At 37.4% G+C, this 4624-nt stretch overlaps 1 pseudogene; it reads right to left on the bottom strand.

The window, feature by feature from the left end:
* Positions 1–2822: 2822 nt before the first annotated feature.
* LOC149240870 (rust resistance kinase Lr10 pseudogene) lies at positions 2823–4209 on the bottom strand (annotated as a pseudogene).
* Positions 4210–4624: the final 415 nt, after the last annotated feature.

The following is a 4624-nucleotide window of genomic DNA, read 5'->3' as shown; positions in this document are numbered from 1 at the left end:
CACTTGATTGATTGCTGGGAGAATCTTGATTTGTTGATCTGCTTGAGGATCCATGTATCTCTGAAAATCTTGGAGTCCTTGTTGGTGTGTCTCTATTTGGTGTCTTCACTTGTGATTCTTGCTGCTCCTTTTCTACTACATCATCTTCTTCCATCAGTGGCACTTGTGCATCAACTATTTTGTCTATAGTTCCAATCCATGACTCTTGTTCCTTGAACACAACATCTCTGCTAATTATGGTCCTCTTCGTGACAGGGTTATACAATTTGTAAGCTTTTGATTGCTCACTATAACCAATGAATATGAATTTTTCACTTTTATCATCCAATTTGTCTCTTAACTCCTTAGGCACATGTGCATAAGCTACATATACAAATACTTTGAGATGAGATACGCTGCAATACATACCTGACCATGCTTGCTCTGGTACTCTGTTCATCACACTCTTTGTAGGAGATCTATTGATCAAATGAATAGCACATGCAACTGCTTCTGCCCAATACTCATTAGACAAGTTTCTGCCTTTCAACATTCTTCCTACCATGTTCATAATCGTCCTGTTCTTTCTCTCTGCTACACCATTCTACTGCGGTGTGTACCTGGTTGTAAATTGTCTTCTGATCCCATGTTGTTTGCAGCAATCATGGAATGCCTTTGAGTTATATTCTCCACCACGATCTGAACTCAATACCTTGATCTGTCAATCACTTTGGTTCTCTGCTAAAGCTTTGAATTATTTGAACTTTGCAAAAGTTTCAGGCTTCTGCTTCAAAAAATAAACCCAATTCTTTATGTTGTAGTCATCAATGAAAGTGAGGAAGTAGCAACTTCCACCAATCGACTGTGTCCTCATAGGTCCACACAAGTCTGTATGCACTAGCTCAAGAGGTTGCTTTGCTCTGTATGCAACTCCCTTTGGAAAACTTTTATGGTGTTGTTTACTCAAGATGTAACACTCACAAGTACTAGCAGGCTCTTTGATGGGAGGTAATCCTCTAACCATCTGTTTCTGCTGCAACAATCTTAAACTAGAAAAGGGCAAGTGTCCAAATCAAAAGTGCCATAACCAATAATGATCAGAACATGCAACTGTAAAAGAACTCACCTGACCACTGTAATTCAAAATTAGAGGAAAGAGTCTGTTCTTCGTCATCTGCACCTTTGTTATCAGTTGCTTTCTTGGGGGCTTGTCATATATAACAACTTCTTGACCTTGAAACATAACTTTGTATCCTTTCTGTGTCAATTGACCAACACTTAACCAATTATGTTTGAGACTAGGAACATAATATACCTCTGAGATTGTTTTCGGCTCCCCCTGCTTGGTCAGAATATTGACCACTCCTTTTCCATCTACTTCCACGGTCTTGTAAGTCCCCAACTTTACCTCTGTTTTCACAGATTGATCGAAATTTGCAACCAAATCCTTGTTGCCTGTCATGTGGTTACTGCAACCACTGTCTAACAGCCACACACTAGCAGAAGGTTCATGCATGGTATGGCAAGGTAGGAACATGGAGTTAGTACTCTCTGTAGTGACATTAGCTCTTTGGTTCCCTTGATCAGTTATTTTCTTCCTGCAATTACGAGCATAATGACCAAATTTATTGCAGTAATAACATCTCACCTTTTATTTTTCAACTCTTTGATTATTGTTGAAGCTTTCGTAGTTGCTTCCATTTGCATGTTCATGATCTTCTCGGTCATCTCTCTGACCACCATATCTTCTGCTTCGTCCTCTTCCTCTCGTTCTACTTCTGCGTCCACCTCTGTCTCTTGAAATAGAAACCTAACTTTTGAAAGCAGTCTCTAATGTGGAATCCTTATTTATGTCTATCCTTGTCTCATGCGAAATAAGTGATCCCATAAGCTCATCAATTGTCAATGATGCCAAATCCTTGGCTTCTTCTATGGTTGCTACCACAACATCAAATTTGGTAGAAAAAGTTCGGAGGACCTTCTCAACCACTCTTTGATCTTTTATATCTTCACCATAAATATTTAACTGATTTACAACAGTTATGACCCGATTCATGAAAGAATTGATGTCCTCTGTCTCCTTCATCTGAGACTTTCAAAATCTCTCCTCGTATTCTGCAACTTAACAATATTGACTTTGGCCAAACATTTATAGTTTGTCACCAAAGTATCCCATGCTACTTTTGTTGAAGACGTGGTCATAATCTTCTGTAACACTGCTAGTTCCACTCCCTATTGAATAAGTTGCAACGCATGTGCATTCTTCTTCTTGTCTTTCTTCCATTGTTCCCTCTCTGCATTAGTGAGAGCTTGTTCTTCTATTTCGTTCATAGGTTCTGAAAACCCAAACTTCACATAATCCCAAACATCATGTACCTACAACGTGGTCATCATCTTAATGGCCCACACATCATAATATTTCCCCGTAAACGATGGGAACTGGGGATGCAAATTTGAGAAAGCCATCTTTCTCCAAAATTTTCTCTATTTAAAAAACCAAAAAAATAAAATAAAATAAAATTCTCCTTTAATAATCTTTGCAAAGCTTATTTTTAAAAAAATCGCTTATCTTCAAAATTTTCTTTTATAAAATAAAACCCTTTATTATTTTTTATTATAAAAAAATCTTTTTATATTAAAAAAAAACCCTCTTTATAATCACTTCAAAAGAAATCGTATGATAAAACCACTTAACAAAATCGTACCCACTTAGGTTTAAAAGATCACGTGACTTTTAAAGCCTTTTGAGTTTCAAACACTTTCGACTTTCAAACACGTTGACTCTGTATTGAGTTGTGGCACACGCTAATTTTCCTCGAAACTGTAGCTTGCTTGCTTGTTGACTAATCAATTTTCCAAGCAACGGTGTTCACGGCAGCTGTGGCTTCTTCTTCATTAAACTCTATCTGTGTTGTTTACAAACCAAATGAGTTTAACTACAGTGGGTGAGAAACTTCTGACTATTTTCTTACTCGCACATGCATGATCCAGTTGTAGAATCTCTTGATCTTAAACTTTGCTCTGATGCCAATTTGTTGGAAAGGCATAGGAGACAAAAAACAATTCACACATAAAACATGAGTTGCTACTCTTCTATTGATCACACAAAACATAATGATTACAATGAACCTGGTCAAGGGTATTTAAACCTTTTCCAACTAGCTAACTGCCTAAAGTATCTTGACATGCAACTAGCTACAATCTCACACTCAAAATAGTCTATCACTCAACTCACTTGACTCAACACTCAAACACTCAATCATGCAATCACTTAGTTAACGGACTCTCTATTTTTATCTAAATCCTCATGCAGAAGTAATTATATTATTTTAACACCTCATTCTGAAGCGTCTTGAAAACCCACTCAGGAAAGTACAGTCGACTCAAACGACTCACCCTAAATTTAATATTCTTTCTACCCCCAGCAATCTCTAGAAAGAGCATACAAAAATTATAAACATCAGATTTATCAGTAACATGCCCCATATTACTGTAACACATCTCTCGCGCAACATATCCTGGCATTCCTCTCCCCACCGTCATTGATATATGGTCGTCTTCCTTTCCACAAAGCATTGCCAGACCAAAATCAGAAACTTTTGGTGTGAATTCGGCATTCAGCAAGATATTGTGAGGCTTGATGTCGAAGTGTATGATGCGCTTCTCGCAATCTTGATGTAAATATGCAATTCCATGAACCGAACCCAAAGCAATGGAATACAATTGTCCCCACCTTACTACCTGCCCGTGCTTTTCTCTGGCAAACAGAAACTTATCGAGAGATCCATTGACCGTGTACTCATATACCAGTGTGCTTGTAGGGCTTTCAAAACAATACCCCAACAACTTAACCAAACTGATATGATGGACCTGTCTAGTGGCAGCCACTTCATTCATGAATTGAACCTCACTGTGTCTATGCTTGTCAAGAATCTTAACCGCCACTGGAGCTTCGTTGGAACTGAGCTTTCCTTTATAGACCACACCATAACCTCCTTCTCCCAACTTTTCTACAAAGTTGTTTGTGATATTCTTCAGGTGAGAGAATGAATATCTCGTTGGCATTTCATAAGCATATTCCTTGAGGAATTTCTCCACTTTTGAAGCGGAGCTACCAGGAGGAGGATGCCTTTTCTTCACATAAAACGTGAAGAACAGTACTAGTGCTACTGCTGTGAATGCTGCTCCTCCTATCGAGCAACCTGCGTTGTCGAAATCGTATTTACTCATTTTTTAGCATTTCTGCTAGTCTAATTTACTGATAATCTAGCAAGTATTTATTAGAATCACATATTTGACTTGTAAACTCTCCACAATCTCAGTGCCCCATGGATTATTCAGGGTGTTGATTCAATAAATGTAGTCAAAAACTCATTTTAAACAACGAAGATGAACATTTCAACATATTTAACAAAAACTCCAAAACGTATAATGTTTAAATGCCTTTTTCTTTTCCATAGTCTACCTATTATATGTTTTGAAAAGTTTTCTAGCATAATTTTTAGTCAATTATGCTCTAAATCTTGTAGGGATTTATTGGAATCACAAGTTTTAGTTGTAAACTCTCCATAGTCTAAGTGCCCTAGGGATTTTTTCGAGTTTCGAAACCAAATATATAGTCAAAATATCATTTTAAAAAACTAAG

Source organism: Pinus tabuliformis, chromosome 8 (genome assembly GCF_031772625.1).
Source record: "Pinus tabuliformis cultivar Carrire ecotype Pingquan chromosome 8, CPIR1, whole genome shotgun sequence".
NCBI classification, from domain to species: Eukaryota; Viridiplantae; Streptophyta; class Pinopsida; order Pinales; family Pinaceae; genus Pinus; species Pinus tabuliformis.
The sequence above is the reverse complement of the archived record's forward strand: the minus strand, read 5'-3'. Positions and strand labels throughout refer to the sequence as shown.